General features: G+C 41.5%; 1 protein-coding gene and 1 long non-coding RNA gene across 6 annotated transcripts in view; both read left to right on the top strand.

Moving 5' to 3' along the window:
- The first annotated feature begins 8762 nt into the window (after positions 1 to 8762).
- Positions 8763 to 13295, top strand: LOC141581001 (uncharacterized). The gene is made up of 2 exons (XR_012513395.1): positions 8763 to 8852; positions 11401 to 13295. It is a non-coding gene; the product is annotated as an uncharacterized LOC141581001 (long non-coding RNA).
- Positions 13296 to 20544: 7249 nt separating this feature from the next.
- Positions 20545 to 23685, top strand: part of ZFYVE16 (zinc finger FYVE-type containing 16) — a 55586-nt gene continuing 52445 nt past the window's right edge. For 2 of the 5 annotated variants that reach the window (XM_074384294.1, XM_074384289.1), the window contains exon 1: positions 20545 to 20862. The gene's annotated coding sequence lies outside the window, so the exon portion shown is untranslated. Of the gene's footprint in view, positions 20863 to 20993; positions 21130 to 23685 lie in introns of those variants that run through there. The other 3 variants (XM_003920801.4, XM_074384274.1, XM_074384295.1) reach the window with 2 other exon arrangements.

Genomic DNA, 23685 nt, shown 5'->3' with positions numbered 1-23685 from the left:
GAGAGAGGCCAGATGGAAGCAGAGAGCTCAGGAGAGAGGCTATTGCATGAGGAAAGGAAGATGGCCTGGATTCCGGCAATAGCAGGAGAGATAGAAAAGAGTAGACAGCGCTTAGCAGCAGATGACTGTGGAGACGAGACCAGCAGAATACCCAAGGGTGATTCCCAGGTGTCTGGTTTAAAATATGTGAAGACCTGGAGGTCGGGGGGCGCAGTGTGGAATCCACCAAGGGAAACGAGGAAATCAAGAATTTAGTCTTATACATATTGAATTTAAGATGCCTTCAAGATATGCAAGTATGAACAGCTTTCCCATAATTGTTCTAAGCTTGAACTTTCACTTTCACTCACGGAACTTCAGGTATTTAAAAGTACGGGTTTGGACTCTATATATCGTCATAGGCCGCTGCAGCTTCTTAGCAAAAACCTCTATTCAGGCAACTTTACCTTTTTAAATTGAGATTAAAACACTAACTTCTTGGTTTACATTTTAGAAGATACCATTTGTTGGATTCCAATGACCTATCTAGTAGTAATACAGCAATATCTAATATTTATTGTGTACCTACTCTCTGCTAAATGTTATTCCTACATGCCTTACAAATGAGAATGACATATGAGGGCAGATCAGAACTAAGTCCCCAAGAAGTTAGCAGTCAAGGTCATATGCCATAACTAGGATTAAAACAAATTGGTTTGACTCCAGAGCATATGCTTTTGCCACGTCGCTAACATGATAAATCCTGATAGTTAACATTTTTCCTCTCTAGCTTGGTTTCGCCATCCTCAGTCTCAAGATATGGTTGTCAGGGAAACTAAGCTTTTTTGCTTGGTGCCTCCATTTCATTTGATTATTATGTTAGACATTTTGTTTAGGAGGATTATCTACTTTGCTAAATGTTTCATTCGGGTATATTAAACCACTTGCATCAGCTAAATAGCTCCCATTGACGTAGCAATTCAGACAGAACACAACACAGAACACAGAACAGCAGCCTTTTGTTAACTTCTTGCAATCTGGTTTCAGTTTCTTTCCTCTTTTACTAAAATTGCTCCCTGGGAGGCGATCATGACTCTCTACTTCACCAAACCATGTGACCATCTCTTAGATTTACCCTGGCCCCAGAGGGTCACTCATTTCTCCCAAAGCCCTTTCAGCACACCCTTTCAGAATCACCATGTGTTTTAGTCTGTTCCTCCTGCTATAACAAAATGCCTTAGACTGGTTAATTTGTAAATAATAGAAATGTATTTCGCACAGTTCTAAAGTCCAAGATCAAGGTAGTGGCATGTTCAATGTCATCAGAGTTTGCTGTCTGCTTCCAAGATGGCTTCTTGTCGCTGTGTCCTCTGGAGGGAATGAAAGCTGTGTCCTCACATGGCAGAAGGGACAGAAGGGCTAAAGGGACAAACTCACTCCTTCAAGCCCTTATATAAGGGAACTAATCCCACCTTTTATAAGTACCTAATCACCACCTGAAGGCCTCACCTCTTAATAAATCATGTTGGGTCTTCTGTTCCAACATGAATTTTGGAGGGACACAAACAGTCAAACCATAGCACTGCTGGTGCCAAGTTCACCTACCATTTTCCTCTCTGCTATTCTATTCTGCAGCCACATCCTAACTAGGCACCCTTCTGCTTCAGGCCTTTCCTCTTCCTTTTCTACTCTCTCAGGTAGCGTTTTCACTGTCTTAAGTTTCAATTATGACTACCATGCAAATAGCCTTCGGTTCTGAGCTAAAGATCCTTTTTTTGATCTCTCTTACCTTTGCTTCAAACAAGTTTTTTTTTTTTTTTTTTTTTTTTGAGACGGAGTTTCGCTCCTGTTACCCAAGCTGGAGTGCAATGGCGCGATCTCGGCTCACCGCAACCTCCGCCTCCTGGGTTCAGGCAATTCTCCTGCCTCAGCCTCCTGAGTAGCTGGGATTACAGGCACGTGCCACCATGTCCAGCTAATTTTTTGTATTTTTAGTAGAGACGGGGTTTCACCATGTTGACCAGGATGGTCTCGATCTCTTGACCTCGTGATCCACCCGCCTCGGCCTCCCAAAGTGCTGGGATTACAGGCTTGAGCCACCGTGCCCGGCCGCTTCAAACAAGTTTTTGTCTGCCTGTCCACAACTTTGCCAACCTCTCAAACTCAATCTGTTTTACTAAACTGGCCTTCACTGCCAAAAGGCCTTCCTATTTCACATAACTTATTTACTTCACTCACTTTCTTTTAAATCCTGGCTTTCCTCTTCCTGCATAACCAAAATTTTTAAAGACTGGTTCCTACCTGACTCTACTTGCTTACCTGCATTCTCTCCTCAGTCTTTGAATTTTCCCCTTTTACCCCCAGTGTATTCGCCACAATTGATCTTGAGAAAATTACCAACAGCTCTATCTTATTTGACCTCTTTGCTCCTTTTGACAATGTTGACCTTTGTAAATCTCTTCTTCCTTGACTTTCATGAGAGATTTTCTAGCTCTCCTAATTCTCAACGGAATCTTTTTGTCCTGCTGTGATTTTTATTGGGTTCTCTTTCTGTCCACCGTGTAAATGTTGATCTTCCCCTAGGGTTACATCTTTGATTCTCTTCTCCTTTCATTCTATATCCTCTATAGTAAACCTTTGTTATCATGGCTAGTATCTGGATCTTATTTCTCTATCTTATAAACTTTGGTGGGAGGTAATGTTTGAATTCTCCCTGAAAGAAAAAAATATGCTAGGAATTATCTTTCTCAGTTTTCCTTATAGCTAGGGCAGGATAAAAGTGAATAACTGGGACTACCGATCATAGACACTCAATATGTAATAGCAGTAAGGACTCTCAAGAGACAGTGGTTGTAGAAAGGTAAATTTTTGGGACACCATTGGCAACAGGGCTGCAATCAATGTCCAGTATCTAGTGGCAGTGACACCATGCCAGTTCTATGGCAGGATTTTGGATCCTATTTCTATCTGTGACCTGATCCTAGTTCTACAGCCCTCTTGAAAATTATTGATGATATTCAGTATCTTTTTGGTAAATTCATTTTCTCCTTTAAAAATATCCAGTGTGGTTTTTGTTGCTTGTGGCTAAGAATCCTACACAATTAAATCCTGAGTTTTGACTCCTACCTATATGCTCATGGATCCCAAATCTATCTCCTGATCTCTGCTCAAACTTCTAAATCTCTGTCGGATATCTCTACAGGCAATTCAAAACTCAACATCTCCAAATATGGACTCATCATCTTCTTCCCAAATCAAATCTTTTACTCTTATTGTTTTTTATTATGAATACCACAATTAAGCTAACTCCACTCAAGACAAAAGAGGACATCTAGATTCATTATTTTTCATTCTTGTTCATTCATTCATTCATAAATATTTGTTGTATGCCAACTCTGTCTTAGGTATTATGATATATCCTAGATGACTGACAAGATTAGTAAGACACTGATCTCAAATACTTCACAGTACAGTGGGATACTTTTTTAAAAGAAATGAATACACTCCATTGACTTTAAAATTCAACTTCTTTTGCCTCCTCCATGACCTTATTTTATCAATTATATATTTTATTTTCTAAACCTTAAGCCTCTTGCACTTCACTAGGTTTTATCCACTAACCCCTTATATTATAAACTTGTTTTTCTAATCTTTAAAAAACTAAGCTGGCCGGGCGCGGTGGCTCAAGCCTGTAATCCCAGCACTTTGGGAGGCCGAGGCGGGCGGATCACAAGGTCAAGAGATCGAGACCATCCTGGTCAACATGGTGAAACCCCGTCTCTACTAAAACTACTAAAAATTAGCTGGGCATGGTGGCGGGTGCCTGTAATCCCAGCTACTCAGGAGGCTGAGGCAGGAGAATTGCCTGAACCCAGGAGGCAGAGGTTGCGGTGAGCCGAGATCGCGCCATTGCACTCCAGCCTGGGCAACAAGAGCGAAACTCCGTCTCAAAAAAAACAAAAACAAAAACAAAAACAAAAACTAAGCTGACTAAATTTAGGAAACTAACCTAAAAAATCCAGTCTATGAGAAAACACAGAACACCTGTTTGTAATAATAAAAAAAAAATCCAGTCTAGCTAGATTCTGTAAACAGCAATCTGCTCAGCGATGTTAATTCCTCGTGTTTTTTAAATTAAAAAAAATGTTTAACCAAAATAATGTATATGTATGTTAAGTCATTTAAAAAGTAGTGGCAATAATAATAGTAATAATAATAGTTAATAGCTATTGAGTTTTTACTTTGTTCCAAGCATTGTTTTTAGCTTTTTATAGAAATTATCTTATTTAATCCTCAGAACCATGTAAGGTAAGTACTATTACTATACCCATTTTGTATATAAGGCAATGGAGTACAATAAAATTTATAATAGAAATGAACAGTCCTCTGCCCCATTTTTTCCAACTAGAAGCTATTCTACCCAACTCTTTTGCAGTGTCAGTTCTTGTTAGTAACTTTCATATTTATAAATAATATATTTATACACTGTATATTGATACATCAAATTTAGACATTGGCTTTTCACTTGATGATGCATTAGATAAGACTTTTTCTTACATACATACTCCCAGCACAGACTTCTGCCTTTACTCCTCCCCCTAGCCCTGACCATATGATTACTTATTTTCAAATCTTCCACTAATGGCACTGCCAAGTTCAAATACACTTACACCTGCTTTCCTTGATCTATCAATAATGAAAGTATGATTTAGACCAGCCTGGGCAACATAGCAAGATCCTGTCTCTACAAAAAACATATAAATTAGCCCATGTGGTGGCACGTGCCTGTAGTCTCAGCTACACAAGAAGCTGAGGCAGGAAAATCACTCGATCCTAGAAGATCAAGGCTGCAGTGAGCCAGGATTGCACCACTGCACTCCAGTCTGGGTGACAGAGCAAAGCTGTGTCTCAAAAAAAAAAAAAAAAAAAAAGTATGACTTACTCCCTGGTTTATGAGAACTGTGGTTGTCTCAATCTTCCCTTCATCCATTCCTTACCTATTACTAATGTTTCAACTCACAACATTCTAGTCAAAACTCTTCCTTAGGTTACTAGTCACTTCCTGGGTGTCAAATTCACAGATGCTTTACAAACCTTTACAGTGTGGTTAAGAGCCTGGGCTATAGAGTAAGACTGCCAGGCTTAGTGTCCTGGATCAGGCATTTAGTAACCGCGTGACTGTAGGCAAGTTATTTGACTCTGTATGTCCTCAGTTTCCTAATCTATTAAGTGATGATAATAGAAATATCTACCTGACAGGGTGGTGTGACAAATGAGCTAATGAATGTAACATATAACATAGCCTGACACAGTAGCAACAGTAGCAATAATATTAGTGTGTGTCTGTGGTGGGTGGGTGGTGGTTTGGGAAAAGAACTTATTAATCGCTCTCTATTCAGAGTTCAATACTGCCCATTAATTACTATTTTTTTTTCTTTTTCTATTTAGAGATAGGGTCTTACTAGGTTGCCCAGGCTGGACTTGAACTCCTGGGATCAAGTGATCCTCTGGCTTCAGTCTCCAGAGTAGCTGAGACAACAGGTGCACGTGGTTGTGCCAACTAATTATTGTTTGTTTTGTTTGTTTCATGATTGTATTCTTAGTTCCTCCTCCTTAGGTGATCTTATGTCCACCTATGAAGTGTTGCAAACCAGATAAGATATAATGATTGCCTAAGCTATAGTCAGCAGAGATGCAGAACAAGAATTCATTCACTCACTTAACAAATATTTTTGAGTCTTTACTATGTGCCAGGCACTATTCTAGGTGCTAGAGAGCCAGTAGTAAACAAAAAAGATACCTTAAAAAAAAAAATCCTGCTGTAACAGCTGGGTGTGGTGGCTCATGTGTGTAATTCCAGCAATTTGGAAGGCCAAGGCAGGCAGATTGTTTGAGGTCAGGAGTTCAAGAGCAGCCTGACTAATATGGCAAAACCCCCCTCTCTAAAAATGCAAAAATTAGCTGGGCATGATGGTACATACTTGTAGTCCTAGCTACTCAGGAGGTGAGTAGAACAATTCAAAAATCGTTTGAATATGGGAGGTGGAGCTTGCAGTGAGCTGAGATTGGGCCAGCGACAGAGTGAGACTCTAGCTCAAAAATAAATAAATACACACACACACACACACACACACACACACCCTACTATACCTGGGCATGATAGCACATGCCTGTAGTTCTAACTACTCAGGAGGTTGAGGCAGAAGGATCACTTGAGCCCAGGAGTTTGAGGTTATAGTGAGCCATGATTGCCCCACTGTACCCAGCCTGGGCAGCAAAGCGAGACTCTCACTCTAAAGAATCCTGCTCTTACGGAGCTTATTTTCTATTATGATGATACCAAACAAGATAAGCAGGTAGAATATAAAGGATGCTAGATTGTGACAGGTCTAAGGTAACAAAACATTAGTTGGAAAGGGAGATATTAAATGCCAAGTGTTAAATTTTTAGATAAGATGATCAGGAAAGTCTCACTAACAAAGGACTTTTTAATTAACAGCCTAGAGAAGGTGGGGGAAGATGGAGAAGAACATTCCAAGTCAAGGGAGGAGCGAAGGCTATGAGGCTCGGAAAGACTGACCTGTGTGCAGAACATGGACACCACCCTGGCTAGAGTGAGGAGCTGGGGTCAGAGAGAGGATGACAGCTAAGAAATCAGATCGCCAAAACCTAAAATGCAATAAAAAAAAAAAAAAGAAATCAGATCATATAGCACCCAGTAAATCAAGAGGGTTGGGGGCTGAGGGTTTGAGGATTGATTGGAGACATGTTTAGAAGAAATTTCATAGGCCTTTGAATAAAATAAGACTGTGTGTGTGTGTGCGTGTGTGTGTGTGCGTGTGTGTGTGTGTGTGTGTGTGTGTGTGTGTATGTGTGGCAGGTGGGTAGTGGTTTGGGAAAAGGAGGCAAAGTGGGTGACTCCCAAATTCCTGCTTGAGCAAAGTACAGTTCACAAATACAGTGAACACTGAAGAAAACCTGGCTGGGTGAGAAAGATGATAACTTAAAATTTTAATATGGTACATTTGAGTTCTTTTGTTTCTCCCACAGAACATAACACTATTAGGTTATAGAACATACACAAAAATGCTAAGTTCAAAAATAAAAGGGAATTCTATATGTCTATCTTTTTAATGGGATGGTAAGTATATTTGTCAATTAACTAATATTTATTGAGATTTTATGATGTAACACTGTGCTAAAATAATAAGTTTTCATGAGAAATATAAGTAAAAATCACCAGCAAGCAGTTGAATATAAAAGTCTGTTGCTCAACAAAGGGACACGGGAATATTCAGCACATGGTGATAATTGCAGCCTGCAGTAGATGAAGTCACTAGGTGTAGTGGTGGAGAGCGGGAGGCCTTAGAACTGAGCCCTGGGGAGACCTGTCATTTGTGTTCTGATTAAGGAAAACCTCACACAGAAATTTTACAAAGAGCTTCATGAAGAATGTGGTGTCATGCAATTGAATAGAAGAGAGGGTTTCAAGAAGGAAAAAGCGTCAGCTGATTTTTAAAAATCAGGCAGGTGGCCGGGCGAGGTGCCTCACGCCTGTAATCCTAACACTTTGGGAGGCCAAGGTGGGAGGATCACCTGAGGTCAGGAGTTTAAGACCAGCCTGACCATCATGGTGAAACCCCATCTTTAAAAAAAAAAAAAAACAAAGAAAAGAAAAAAAAAATCAGGCTGGGTGCAGTGGCTCATGCTTATAACCCAAGCACTTTGGGAGGCCAAGGTGAGAGGATTGCTTTAGCTCAGGAGTTCCAGACCAGCCTGGGAAACATGGTGAAAGCCTGTCTCAACAAAAATTAGCCAGGTGTGGTGGTGTACATCTGCTGTCCCAGCTCCTTGGGAGGTGGGGGTGGGAGGATGGCTTAAGCCTGGGAGGCAGAGGTTGCAGTGAGCTGAGATCACACAACTGCCCTCCAATCTGGGTGACAGAGCCATATCCTGACTCAAAGAAATAAATGAATAATAAAAGTCTGAGACAAAAAACTGATGAGATACTTAATTATGAGCTCTTATGATAGACGACAGAATTCTATTTAGTATATATGCTTTTTACTGATCACTATTATAAAACTACCTATAAGGAGCATGAGTTTTATTCTACAATGCCAGGGAACAAGAAATATCACACTCTATATTTCCTAAATCAAATGTAATCTGTTCTGAGGTTGAAGGGAAAATTCAACCAATCATTCTTGGGACTCCCTTTGCCCCATTGGTGGGGTCCTACAACAATGTTGGGTTTCCGGACTGTCAAAATCAGAAAGGTGAGCTGGTCCTTTGTTTTTCATGTTTGCTGTCATTGCTCTGTTGACTCCGGGATGCTGCTATAGAGCCTGGAGCCTGCCTCTCAGGCACTGAGGCTTCAGACAGTCTCAGAGACACACCTATCAGAGATCTCACTGTATTCAAACTGTGGCAGCCGGCAGCCAAGTTAGTGAGAGAGTCCTCACTGCATGCTGGAGAACTTGGTCTCTGCCACTCTGGGGTGACTTCCTTCTCTTCTCACCTGAAGAAAGCTAAAAGCCTTTTTTCCAATGTTTGGAAACATGATGTCTTTTCTTCAGTATAGCTATGGAAAGGAGAACGTAATGCCAGTTAATTTTTTTCTCTTAGTTATACGCAACGTTAAACTTACGTAAATCAGAAAGAAACATGTTTTCAGCTTTCCTCACAAAATCGATGATTCAAGTGACTAACAAGTAGAATGTTTAATTTCACTTCTCTCACTTGAATTTCAGTTCTCTTTCTGGCTGCAGTTTACATGCTAACGAGCAATGGAATTAGATGGCCAACAGCTGGCTCGTCTTTCAGCAGATTGCCTGATACTGTGAATTCCATCTTAACATGTTTAAGCTCCTGTAAGTTTCCTTTTTATGCCTATATATATATTTAAAAATTAATGGTAGAAATGGACTTTATTACTTGCAGTGGTAAGTGGGAATGAGGAGGGAATGCAACAGCTCCCGCTCCTGGGGTTGCATCCACAGGCCCAGTTATCACCCTTCAAAAGCAATAGGTCTGTATCTTTAAAGTTTTTGTAGAGGAATTTGGTTGTGACTATCCTTAGATATGTACAAAATTAATTAATAGTTTTGAAAAGTTTTCTCATTGAACCTATTTATGACTTGATGGGAAAGTAAGAAAATAGAAATCTAACATTAGAATTATGACTAATTAAGTTTTAGCCTCCTGCATAAACTTTATTTCAGGAGAACTAAATAGTTGTTAAAAGAATTAAATATATATATTTGGGCTGGGCACAGTGGCTCACGCCTGTAATATCAGCACTTCGGGAGGCTAAGGCGGGTGAATCACGAGGTCATGAGATCAAGACCATCCTGGCCAACATGACGAAACCCTGTCTCTACTAAAAATACAAAAATTAGCCGGGAGTGGTGGCACACGCCTGTATTCCCAGCTACTCAGGAGGCTGAGGCAGGAGAATCCCTTGAACCTGGGAGGCAGAGGCTGCAGTGAGCCAAAATCTCACCACTGCACTCCAGCCTGGCAACAGAGCGAGACTCTGTCTCAAAAAAAAGTCATCATTTACAAACACCAAATCAAAGAATGGATCCACGCAGCACTTATCAATGGTTGTTAACATCACTGAATGAGAGACAACAAGATAATCATGTGTGTCCTGATGGAAGTGCCCAACATCACTTATCAACCTTACCAAAACACTCAGCCTGTATCAAACCATGCCTCTAGACCTAACTAGAAATTTACAGGAAATTCAGTGGGAAGAGAAACATGTTAAAAGACAATGGGGAGGATTTGTGCAAAAAAGAAAAATCTAGATATTGTCAATTTTACAGGCTGAAAGATAACTTTTTTCAAAAATAAATTGCCAGGACAAAAAAGAAAGAGTAAATATTATTACACATCAACCAATCTCAGTATGTTAAACTTATTTGAATTTTGATTCATTTAAACCATTAAAAATTATGACATTTATGAAACAATTAGAACTATGAATACGAGGGGCCGGGCGCGGTGGCTCAAGCCTGTAATCCCAGCACTTTGGGAGGCCGAGGCGGGTGGATCACAAGGTCAAGAGATCGAGACCATCCTGGCCAACATGGTGAAACCCCGTCTCTACTAAAAATACAAAAAATTAGCTGGGCGTGGCGGCGTGCGCCTGTAGTCCCAGCTACTTGGGAGGCTGAGGCAAGAGAATTGCTTGAACCCAGGAGGCAGAGGTTGCAGTGAGTCGAGATTGTGCCACTGCACTTCAGCCTAGTGCCTGGTGACAGAGTGAGACTCTTGTCTCAAAAAAAAAAAAAAAAAAAAAAAAGGAAATATGAATACCAGTACCTAAATATCTGGTAATACTGAAGATTTATTCTTAAAAATTTCAGGAATGATTATAATCTTATTATCAGATTTTTGTGAAGAGCTATTTTCTTTCCTTTTTTCTTTTTGAGACAGAATTTTGCTCTGTCACCCAGGCTGGAGCGCAGTGGCTCATTGCAACCTCTGCCGCCCAGGTTCAACCAATTCTCCTGCCTCAGCCTCCCGAGTAGCTTGGATTACAGGCATGCACCACCATGCCCAGCTAACTTTTATTTTTTTGTATTTTTAGTAGACACAGGGTTTTGCCACATTAGCCAGGCTGATCTTCAACTCCTAACCTCAGGTGATCCACCCATCTTGGCCTCTGAAAATGCTGTGTTTACAGGCGTGAGCCACTGCCCCCCGCCAGAGTTATTTTCTTTTGCAAATATATATTGAAATATTTATGGATGAAATAATATAACATATGGCATTTGCTTCAAAATAATTCGGGTGGGTAATGGAATCGATAAAACTAGTTTGTCCATATTGAAGCTGGATTATGGGATTGGCTACAAGGTGGGTGATTGCATTATTTCCACTTTGTAGGGTTTCTGCTTTTCCTATATATCAGTGTAGAAAAATTTAGAGATGAAAATATATGAGTCAGGTGCGGTGGCTCACGCCTGTAATCCTAGTACTTTGGGAGGCTGAGGTGGGTGGATCACCTGAGGTCAGGAGTTCAAGACCAGCCTGGCCATCATGGTGAAACCCCATCTTAAAGAAAAGAAAAGAAAAGAAAATATGTAATAAATGAACTTTGCCTCAAAATAATCTAATTGTGGGGGAGAGGGGATAAAATGGATGGGTGTATAGATAAAAATAAGAGCTGTGGCCATGAATATAGAGTAAGTCACTTGCAAAGGAAAAACATACTGGGAAACAAGGCTGTTGCAAATAGTCTCATTGAAGCACCATCTCAGTGTATCAATCAGAACAGCCAGCCAGAAATCTCTGGGGCATAACACAGAGTTCCAGTTTATCCTTGAGGAGAGACTGAATTATGCTTCGGTACTAAATCACTCTCAAAAACCCAGGGCACAAAACAGCAATGTTTTTTTTTTCTTCTAGATGTGTTCTGTTTGTTGAAATCCCTTAGGGACTCAGGCTGATGGAGCAGTCACAGTATCAAATCTTGTCTATTGTTATGCCAGAGGGAAAGTAGGCTCAGGAGGATCTCACACTGGTGAGTAAAGAATTCAGTCCAGAAATGGCATGTCATTTCTGTTCACAATTCATTTGTCTGAATCAGTCACATGGCCCTATTTAACCACAAGGAGGGCAGGAAGGACACTGCCATCATATGACCAGAAGAAAGGAGAACTGAATATATTTGGCAGATAATTTGATGAGAGAACCTGTATCATGATATTGAAGCTGTATCATACTTGAGCCTTGGGAATGATTGTTTCTTGTTACCATCTCTAAGGCAGCAACCAGACACAAGTGCTCATTCATCCTTTTGGTTTATTTGTGGCTTGCGATTCACAGTCATGCAATATATTGTATGCAGAGATTGCATAATAAATGTGAGGTAATAGGTTGACTTAATTATGAATTTAGCAATATTTTTAAAAAGAAAGTGTTCTGTTTTTCAAGTATTTTTTCTCAGAAACAAGAGGAGAATCACTCATGATTTACCATCCAAAGATAATCACAGTTAATATTTTGGTGGATTTCTTTCCAAGCTTTTCTTTGCATTTAAAAAAATTAGTTCTCATGATCATCAAAACTGTAACCCTTTTTTTCATAGTAACCATCATAGTCCATTTGTGCTGCTGTAAGAAAATACCTGAGACTAGGTAATTTACGAAGAACAGAAATTTATTTTCTTGCATTTCTGGAGACTGGGAAGTCCAAGGTCAAGGTGTTAGGAGGTTTGGTGTCCTCACATGGAAGAGTGGAAGAGAACAATCCCAAGTGTGTTAGTCCATTTTCATGCTGCTGATAAAGACATACCTGAGACTGAAAAGAAACAGAGGTTTAGGGCTGGGTGTGGTTGTTCACGCCTGTAATCCCAGCACTTTGGGAGGTGAAGGTGGGTGGATCATGAGGTCAGGAGTTCAAGGCCAGCCTGGCAAAGATGGTGAAACCACCTCTCTATTAAAAATACAAAAATTAGCTGGATGTGGTGGCAGGTGTCTGTAATCCCAGCTACTTGGGAGGCTGAGGAATGAGAATCACATGAACCTGGGAGGCAGAGGTTGCTGTGAGTAGAGATCGCACCATTGCACTCCAGCCTGGCCAACAAAGCAAGACTCTGTCTCAAAAAAAAAAAAGAGGTTGAATTGAACTTACAGTTGAAGAGGCCTCAGAATCATGGCAGGAGGTAAAAGGCACTTCTTACATGGCAGCAGCAAGAGAAAATGAGGAAGAAGCAAAAGCAGAAACCCCCAATAAACCCATATCAGATCTCATGAGACTTATTCACTATCATGAGAATAGCACAGGAAAGACTGGCCCCCATGATTCAATTACTTCCCCCTGAGTCCCTCCCACAATGCATGGAAATTCTGGGAGATGCAATTCAAGTGCAGCCAAACCATATCACCAAGCCCTTTTATTTATTTTTTATTTTTAAATTTTCTCTTTGAGACAGTGTCTGGCTCTGTCACCCAGAGTAGAGTACAGTGGTGTGATCACAGCTCACTGCATGAAGGTTGTGACCTCCCAGGCTCAAGTGATCTTTCTGCCTTAGCCTCCCTAGCTGGGATCACAGGCATGTACCACCATGCCTGGCTAATTTAACAATAACAACAAAATGTTTTATAGTTATATAGTTATGGGATCTCCTTATGTTACCCAGGCTCCAAGCCCTTTTATAATGACCCTAATCCAGTCCATGAAGGCTATGTCCTCATCATCATGACTCAGTTATTTCCTGAAGGCCCTACATCTTTTTTTTTTTTTTTTTTTTTTTTTTTTTTTTTTTTTTTAGACGGAGTTTCGCTCTCGTTACCCAGGCTGGAGTGCAATGGCACGATCTCGTTTCACCGCAACCTCCGCCTCCTGGGTTCAGGCAATTCTCCTGCCTCAGCCTCCTGAGTAGCTGGGATTACAGGCAGGCACCACCATGCCCAGCTAATTTTTTTGTATTTTTAGTAGAGACGGGGTTTCACCATGTTGACCAGGATGGTCTCGATCTCTTGACCTCGTGATCAACCCACCTCGGCCTCCCAAAGTGCTGGGATTACAGGCTTGAGCCACCGCGCCCGGCGCCACATCTTAATACTATCATATTGGCCATTATATTTGAACACATGAATTTTGGAGCACATAGTCAATCAATAGCAGTGACATTGCTTCAAACAGCTGATCTTAATGGTTGTGAACCAGCAGATAATTTTAACAAAGGTCTTATCTTCTTTAAAAGGTCTAAAATCCCTTTTTCTTGAAATGTGAGTGTTTTAAAATGGTTACATAGCCGTTAAATACCAGCGGTTAACTAAGAGTTCCAGGTCACATTCTGTGTTTTGGGGCAAAGAATCCCTAGTTCTAAAATTGCTTGTTAGCATAAGGCCAGCCAAGAAATAGGAAAGAAATGAAAAAATGCAATATTGCAGTTGAGTTTAATTTGGTTTTGGTATTTTTCTTTACTCAGGTTACTTATGAAAAGGGAATAGTTATGGGAGTTCATGTTATTGTGGAATTTAAGCCTCAAAGTCTTCAAGATTCCTGTTTCTCTTGAAAATAATAAAAACTGGCTAGGTGCAGTGGCTCGCACCTATAATCCTTTGGGAGGCAAAGGTGGGAAGTTCACTTGAAACCAGGAGTTTGAGACCAGTCTTGGCAACACAGGGGGATACTCCCCCCCACCCCCTCCTGCCATCTCTACAAAAATACTTAAAAATTAGCTGGGTGTGGTAGTAAGTGCCTGTAGTCTTAGCTACTTGGGAGGCAGAGGTGGGAGGATCACTTGAGCCTAGGAATTTGAGGCTGTAGTGAGCTATGACTGGGCCACTGCACTCCAGCCTGGGCGACAGAATGAGGCCTTGTCTAATAATAATAATAATAATAATAATAATAACTGTAGGTGATTCAAGGAATGGCTGGCTGGTCTAGGGAATAAAGCCCAGACATGTTACATTTGGGATGATTTCCTCAAACATAGAAACCATTGTTATAAACTAAGCTCTTTAGAGGTCAAAGCTGATATATGGAATTTTTTTAGCAATTATGATCCAAACTTTGCCAAGGATTCTTTTTTATTAATATTTTATTTGACACTGAATTTGATATGCAGATTTCTTTTTCATTTAAATTAACAAAGGAATTCATGGAAAATTTAATTGACTAAGAATCTACACAAAGATCTTGTAACTTTATTATCTTCCATCAGTCTCTCAAATATTTGTCAGTAAACAAAAGAATGATATAGTGGATTGTGAACTTCTTCGTGGCAAAAACAATGAATCATTCACCTTTGCAATTCTTCCAATTCCTAGCATAATGCATTGCACAGAAGAAGAAACACCCATAAACAAATAAATGTAATACAGAATGCAATTCAATTTCATTTATGTGTGAAAGGCATTTGAGTTTTTAGTAGCTTGTTGATTTTCCTTATTACTCAGTCCCAAAGCCAAAAACTAAGCCACGTTTCTCGTATTTAGTGTTATAAAGTAGCATGAGCTGGGCATGGTGGCTCACGCCTGTAATCCCAGCACTTTGGGAGGCCAAGGCCGGTGGATTACGAGGTCAAGAGATCGAGACCATCCTGGTCAACACGGTGAAACCCCGTCTCTACTAAAAATACAAAAATTAGCTAGGCATGGTGGCGTTTGCCTGTAGTCCCAGCTACTTGGGAGGCTGAGGCAGGAGAAGTGCTTGAACCCAGGAGGTGGAGGTTGCGGTGAGCCGAGATCGCACCATTGCACTCCAGCCCGGGAAACAAGAGCGAAACTCTGTCTCAAAAAAAAAAGAAAAGAAAAGAAAAAAGAAAGTTCATAATATTTATAATGTTTATCAGCAAATCATTGCTATGTCATTAATTTATTATTCGGTTTTTGTCATATACTTCTAAAAGAACTCAAAAAACATTTGGTTAGTTGAGCTTTTCGACTTTATAACTGTAAGTAAATACAGTTGCTGTGCTATATACAAGAATCTACAGTGATTGTCTGAGTACTACAATTAAAACTTTCCTTAGAGAACTGAAAAGCATCTCTCACAAGAACCAATACTAAATTTGGTACAAAAGTAAAATGGTTGTTGACAGTGTGTTCTTCAGTTTGCTGTTATGATGAAGACCTTGACCAGTAAGTGCTGCTGTACTTAACAAAATAGTTATAACAGCAAGAATTCCTGAACTTCAGGTTTTGTTTACAGATGAGCAACAATGTTCATACTGCAGGAACATCTGGTTTACTTATTAAAGGCTGAAGACAATAGGTGATCAATAAATGGCAGCTATTTATAAAGTGGTTCTTAGTAATAAGTGATGATATAGATACATGTGTCTGGTGGAACTAAATAACAGGAATGCTCCAGCCTAGGCAACAAGTGTGAAACTCTGTCTCAAAAAAAAAAAAAAAAGGGCCGGGTGCAGTGACTCACGCCTGTGATCCCAGCGCTTTGGGAGGCTGAGGTGGGCAGATCACCTGAGGTCAGAAGTTTGAGACCAGCCTGACCAATATGATGAAACCCTGAGTCTACTAAATATGCAAAAATTAGCCAGGCATGGTGACATGAACCTGTAATCCCAGCTACTCAGGAGCTTGAACCTGGGAGGCAGAGGTTGCAGTGAGCTGAGATCACACCATTGCACTCCAGCCTGGGCAACAAGAGCAGAATTCTGTTTCAAAACAACAAGAACAACAATAGGAATGGAGCGTTTTTCTCTGTTAGAGTACAAATGGCCAGATGTCTGCTCCATAAAACTGGTCATTGTAGATTTTTTCTCTCTAGTCTCATCAACTTTGTTTACTGCTTGGTACAAAAGTTTAATTTTCACTGGTATAGGGCCTTATGTAGAAGTTCAAAACCCAGCTCTGAATTTCTGAACTCATATTTTTGCTGCTGTGGTCATAAAACAAAAACAGAAACAAAAACAAAACTGTTTACTGGGAGTTGGAAGAAAACATTAGCTTTAAACCACTCACTGGCTAAATCAGGGGTTCTCAAACTTGGCACTGTTGATATTTTAGGCTGAAAAGTTCTCTATTGTTGGGGGTTGTCGTATGCATTGCAAGACATTTAGCAGCATCCCTGGCCTATATCAATTAGATATCAGAGGCATCCTTTCTGTTGTGACAACCAAAAATGTCTCCAGATACTGTCAAATATCCTCTTGGAGGCAAAACCACCCTCACCTCCACAGAGAATTATTGAGTTAAAGTCGTAGTCATTAATTTAAACTTTGGTTAGTTGGTTGATTTCATCTATTTTTGCTACTTTATAGATCAGAAGTTTTGTGGAATCCATATTAAATATTATCCTAAGGCATAATTAGGAAAGGTTAATATACTTTTAAAATCTACTAAAAGTATTGCAATTGCTTTGTTAGCAGATTACATTTTTATTAGACATTTAGCATTAAAAGGTAATCAAAGGCCGTAAATTTTATATGATCAAACGTATTACTTCTCCTTAAAAAACAAAAACAGAGCCGGGCGCGGTGGCTCAAGCCTGTAATCCCAGCACTTTGGGAGGCTGAGGCGGGTGGATCACGAGGTCAGGAGATCGAGACCAATGTGGTCGACACGGTGAAACCCCGTCTCTACTAAAAATACAAAAAATTAGCTGGGCATGGTGGCACATGCCTGTAATCCCAGCTACTCTGGAGGTTGAGGCAGGAGAATTGCCTGAACCCAGGAGGCGGAGGTTGCGGTGAGCCTAGATCTCGCCATTGCACTCCAGCCTGGGTAACAAGAGCGAAACTCCGTCTCAAAAAAAAAAAAAACAGAAACAAAAACAAAGCAAATGAGTCTTCATATGGTGACAATCATGTGGAGTGCTCATCAAGTCCCTGTATCTTATTCTCAGCTTAGTAGACTAAGAAATTCAGTTTTAAAATGTATTTGCAAGTAATTGTGCTCCAGGGAACTTACACATGCATTAGTCAAATTCACAGGATACTGATGTAACAACATGAATGTAAGTATTCGATTTATAAAAAAGAACTATAAACATCAAAAATAAGAATTGTTAGGCAGGGCACAGTGGCTCATGTCTGTAATCCCAGCACTTTGGGAGGCTGATTACCTAATTACCTGAATTTGAATTTTAATTGGGAGGATTGCTTGAGCCCAGAAGTTTGAGACCAGTCTGGGCAACATAGTGAAACCTCATCTCTAAAAAAATAAAAATAAAAATTAGCCGGGCATGGTGATGCACACCTGTGGTCCCAGCTACTTGGGAGGCTGAGGTAGGAGGATTATTTGGGCTCCAGGAGTTTGAGGCTACAGTGAGCCATGATCCAACCACTGCAGCATTTCAGCCTGAGTGACTCAGTGAGACCCTATCTTAAAAAAACAAACAAAAAAACAGTTATTCATTTACAGTCAGTGCTTCAGTTAGGCACTTTATAGGGATTATCTCAATCAATGTATCAGTTCTATTATCATTTGATTATAGGAGCATCTAAGCTTAGCAAATGTAGGTCACACAACTAATAGGTTATAGAATTAGAATTCAAATCCAGGTAATAAAGACCATAATTTTAATGACAGGGGAAATGGATTCTTAGGTTTCCTGGTCAATTTATCACATCTGTTACATTAGAGGTGTTTTTCTTTTTCCCCAGAATAAAAAGGTAATATATAGACATTGCAAAAAATGTAGACTGTCCAGGATAATAACACCTATATTCTAATCAGATAGACATGACTGTCAACATTTTTTATATACTTTCTTCACTCATTTACATATATTGTATACTGTAGCTGACTTCATACTACATAGGTAATGTTAAATATTTTTAAATATTTAAAATGTTTTTTCATGAGATAATTTCCTCAGGTCATTAAAAATTCCTTGTAAACATTACATTAATAGTTGTAATCACATATATGCAGTAATCATTTTAGCCATTCTCATAATGTTGGATTTTAGACTTATATCAATTTACTTACCATGGCTAAGTATCTTTTTATAGAGATCTTCATGTTCTGGACTATCTCCTTATAATTTTCAAAAGAGAAATGATCAAATTAGGTCATGTGAACACTCATAAGGTTGTTGATTTGACAAATAACTTTCCAAAATCGTTGTCCTGATTTACATCCCTCCCAGGGTACAAGTGTCCACTTTACTCTTCTGTCACCAGTGGAGTTTGTTCACATTTTAAACAGATTGGGTAATTAGATGCCTGGGAAATAACCTCTCTATTGTCTGTTTATTATTAATGAGTTTGAATATTGGTAAAATGTATAGTAGGCATTCAAATTTCATATTTTGTGAATTGACAATTATATATACTTTCCCCATTGAACTATTTAAGGTGTTTGTATCTTTTTTCTATTCTCTTTGTCCCCATACTGTACTGTATAAATACTTCTGTCCCCAATATGCATTTGTATATATGAGTCTCTGCTACTAGACTGTGGTTCCCCATGACCAGTGGCCCCATTTTATTTTATTTGTGAACAATGCCTAACACATAGCAGGAAAAAGGCATACTGTACTTTGTAGAATTATTCTTACGATTAAATGAGATAATGTAAGCAAAGCATCTAACACACTGTCACATAGCAGATTCTCAATACATACATTATTTTAGGCAATCAAAAGTTTCGCTATTTCATGTTGTTGTTTAGGAAAACCAAGGTTAGAGATTAAGAATCTTTGAAAGATCAGGAACTATAGCTGTAAACTGCAGATTTAGGATGTGAACCCTGATTTTAAAATCTTTCATCACAAATCACATGTGGCTGGAATACTCGAGAAATTATAATTCTTGCAATTTTTCTTCTGAGAGAGAGTCTTGCTCTGGGGCCCAGGCTGGAGTGCAGTGGCGCGATCTCAGCTCACTACAGCCTCTGCCTCCGGGGTTCAAGTGATTCTCCTGCCTCAGCCTCCCAAGTAGCTGGGATTACAAGAGCCCGCCACCACACCCGGCTTTTTGTATTTTTGGTAGGGACGAGGTTTCACCATACTGGCCAAGATGGTCTCGAATTCCTGGCCTCAGGTGATCCGCCTACCTCAGCTTTCCTAAAAGTGCTGGGATTACAGGCCCGAGCCACAGCGCCTGGGCGATTCTTGCGATTTTTGCAAGATCAGTATGAACTGTAAGCTATTATATACCTTTAAGGAACTGCTTTTTCCCCTCGTCTGTATCTGATCCCACATGGATGTCTCTTCCCTTGTTTTTATTTTTATTATTTTCAGGGACACGGTCTGGTTCTGTTCCTTAGGCTAGAATGCAGTGTTCCCATCAGAGCTCACTGCAGCCTTGACCTCCTGGGGTTAAGTGATCCTCCCACCTTAGATTCCCAACCAGTAGCTGGAACTACAGGCATGCACCAACAGGCCTAGCTAATTTTCTTATTTCCATTTTTAGTAGAGACAGCGTCTTGCTATGTTGCCCAGGCCTGTCTGGAACTCTTGAGTTTAAGCGATCCTCCGGCCTCAGCCTCCTAAAGTGCTGGGATTACAGGCGCGAGCCACCGCGCCCGGTCTCTCATTTAAATTTATAGGAATCTTGTGGTAAAAAACAGCAAAGCAGGGCCGGGCGCGGTGGCTCAAGCCTGTAATCCCAGCACTTTGGGAGGCCGAGGCGGGTGGATCATGAGGTCGAGAGATCGAGACCATCCTGGTCAACATGGTGAAACCCCGTCTCTACTAAAAATACAAAAAATTAGCTGGGCATGGTGGCACGTGCCTGTAATCCCAGCTACTCAGGAGGCTGAGGCAGGAGAATTGCCCGAACCCAGAGGGCGGAGGTTGCGGTGAGCCGAGATCGCGCCATTGCACTCCAGCCTGGGTAACAAGAGCGAAACTCCGTCTCAAACAAACAAACAAACAAAAACCAGCAAAGCTCAACAAGCATAAAAATACATCAAGTGAGTGACATTTTATTTCTCTATCAGGTAAGTCAGCTTTTGCTTTTAGACCGGGAAACAACTGAACAACTGTTCTAGTGACCACTAAAAAAAGAGAAAAAAAAAAAAAAAAAAGCAGAACCAACGCAGCAAAGGGAAGGAAAAGGTCGCTGGGAATGTCCAGTCAGCTGGAGGGCTTGGAGCTCGGGGTTGGGCTGGGAGCATTTCTGCTGCTGCCGGGCGGAGGAAGGGGAAGAGGCGGAGGCGTGGGAGCCGCGGGTAGGACAACCAGACTGAAGTAAACAGAAAGTTAGGTTTTCCGAGGGGCCCGCGGCGCGCAGAGCAGGCCCAGCCAGCGGCCGAGCGGGCGGAGCTGTCCAGTGGAGACCGGAACGCCGCGCCGGCTCGGGGCCGAGGTCAGCGAAGGGCAAAGGAAGTCAGACACGGACGCGAGTGGCCTCCCGATCCCGGCGTCGAGTGGGAAACCTGGTCCCGATCTAAGGCTGAATCTTCAGGGGTCCTCGTCACCTCAGAACCCACTCAGACACTTCCGGTAAGAAGCCAAGCGCCCCGGCTCGGAACCTGCACCGTTGCGCGCAGGCGCCCTGGGCCTGGAGAGGGCGGCGGACGCCGAGGGAGGGGGCGTGTGAGCCGAAGGGAAGCCTCTTCTGCGCCTGCGCTCTCTGCGGGGCCAGTGGGGCGGGGAAAGAAACCCAGAGCCGGCGTCTGGCACGCCCAGGACTCCCGGCCGGGGTCGCTCTTCAGTCCTCGGCTCGACGTCGCGTCGAGTGCGCAAAAAGCTCCTAAGGGGTGTGGGGAGGTAAGAGCCCCCCGCGACCCGTCGTCTAGGCCTTCCCTCAGTCCTGCTGTTCCCACAGAGGGGGTGGGGTGGCCGCTGGACCTGCCGACCGGGGTGCTGGGTCCGGCCCTCCTCCTCCTCTGGGGACAGAGCCTGGGCCCCGACCGATTCCTTTTCCGAATCCCCGGGGAACCCTGGCCCTACAATTATCTGTCCTCTCCTGGAGCCTGAAGGGGCCAGACCGTACTGGACCGGGAGGGCAATCACGGCGGCTGTTTGCCTGGTTCCACCCTCCCGCGCCGCCCGAGTGGCCGGCGCTCCCGGAGGAGCAACCCCGGCGGGTGGAGAGAGAAGCGCCCTGGCTTCGCCGTCCCGCCTGGGGAGGGGCCGCGACCGCGGAGGGGACTGTGGTTCTTCAGGAGGGGCAGAGGCTTGGTCCCCGCGGAGGAGTCTCTTCGCTGCCGGGGCCCTCGCACTGCCCATTCCCGCACCCGTGCTTTCCTCTTCGTTAGAGACCAAAAGGATGCAGTAGACGCCTTTCCCGCTGCCTTTCCTTGGGTACTTTTGAGAAACTCCAAAAAGTGGACCTTGTTTTTAACCCAACTAATCTGCACCACCGTGATTGCAAATAGTATGTTCCAGACTAAGGATGTTCTTTCTTGTTGGTTTGACTTGTATGGAAACCAGTGCATGCATTTGATAATAAGTTAATCTTTTCAATTAAAAAAAAAAAAGGCACTTTGTTGATTCAATCAGATTCCTCCGTTTATTCACTTGTCCTTTCTTGAGTTGGCAGGAGTTTAATGGTTTGATCCAGTAGAACTATATATAATTTTTCGCCTAATTTCTTCCTCTTTTTCTCCCCTGGATATTAAACTGCATGCTTAGTGGGAAAAATTGAAAAAACAATAAAGAATAAGGAAAAATGATCAGTCGTAATTGCACCATGTGATGGCAATCAGTCACTTTTAATATTTTGACTTTCTCCTTTGAGTTATTTTTCCCCTGTGCATTTTCTTAATTGAGGTGAGATTTTATATCATTGGATTGTCTGCTTTCCTTGATTTAAATGATATTGTAAGCATTTCCCCATGTTTTAAAAAAGCTTCGTAGAAATGACGTCTTGATTATACATGAGCAAAGTATCTTTTGAAACAGTTAAAGCCAAATTCCCATTAATTATCCCCAATCATAATGTTACATTGTAGGATAGTGCCACAGTTCCTTTAATGTTTCACTAAAAAATTATTCACTAAAAAATTATGGGGATAATTACATTAAAAAAAAATTGAGGACCGGCCGGGCATGGTGGCTGATGCCTGTAATCCTAGCACTTTGGGAGGCCAAGGCAGGTGGATCACGAGGTCAGGAGGTTGAGACCAGCTTGGCCAATATGGTGAAACCCCGTCTCTACTAAAAATACAAAAATTAACTGGGCATGGTGGCGTGCGCCTGTAATTAGAAGAATCGCTTGAATCCAGAAGGCGGAGGTTGCAGTGAGCTGAGATTGCGCCACTGCACTCCAGCCTGGGCGACAGAGCGAGACTCAGTCTCACACACACACACAAAATAAATAAAAATATTGAGAACCAATAGAGTTTTTGGTTCCTAATGCAGTATATTTACTATTTTGGAAATTAAAACTCAGAAAACTGAAGTTTTTATTTATTTAAAAATAAAAGACTCGTATATTAAATACTTTTTGAGTGAAAAATATTTTCTAAAACAAAACTTAGAAGAGGAGTGTGGCATTGTTTTAAATTTTTGCAAATCACTTTAATGTCTGGCTTTATAGAAGACAGCTGGATTTTCATATTTGCTTCTGTTCAGTCTGTTGTGCTATCTGGTTAAGGCTGAAGCATATGAAGAAAACCCAGCCTTGCACAGATACGTAGTAGGAAAAGGGAAGAGATCTTACAAGCGTGCTGGAAGGCTTCTGGGGACATCCAGGGATCCTGAGACCACAGTTTGAGAAAGCTAATTTAACCATTCTTAGACTGATGGGCTGTTGGACTGTTTAAAATTTTGCACTGTTAACAAACAAACATTGCAACAGTGAAGGTCCTTTGTGATGTTTTCTGGTGTAACGGTGCTAGTATTTTTCTGTAAGTAGAATTGCTAGGTCATAGATTTTTGCTTTTTTTTTTTTTTAAATTTGTTAAACACAAACACAAAGTGTGATGCCTGTGTAATTTTCTCTTGTGCACTAATGTTGGTGTTCACATTGTTTCAACTAATGATTTGGTAAAATATCTTTGCATGTTTTTAGTTTCGAATTATTTTCTCTTTGGGAGCCTGGGGGATTCCAGTAAAAGCCAGACAGCCAGCCGGGTTGGGTGGCCCATGCCTGTAATCCTAGCACTTTGGGAGGCCAAGGTGGGTGGAACACTGGAGGTGAGGGGTTTGAGACCAGCCTAGCCAACATGGTGAAACGCTGTCTCTACTAAAAATAGAAAAATTAGCCAGGTGTGGTGACGCATGCCTATAATCCCAGCTACTCAGGGGGCAGAAGAATCACTTGAACCCAGGAGGTGGAGGTTGCAGTGGGTCCAGATTGTGTCACTGCACTCCAGCCTG

This window comes from Saimiri boliviensis, chromosome 1 (assembly GCF_048565385.1).
Source record: "Saimiri boliviensis isolate mSaiBol1 chromosome 1, mSaiBol1.pri, whole genome shotgun sequence".
NCBI lineage: Eukaryota > Metazoa > Chordata > Mammalia > Primates > Cebidae > Saimiri > Saimiri boliviensis.
Note: the sequence above shows the minus strand (reverse complement) of the source record. Positions and strands in the feature narration are given on the sequence as shown.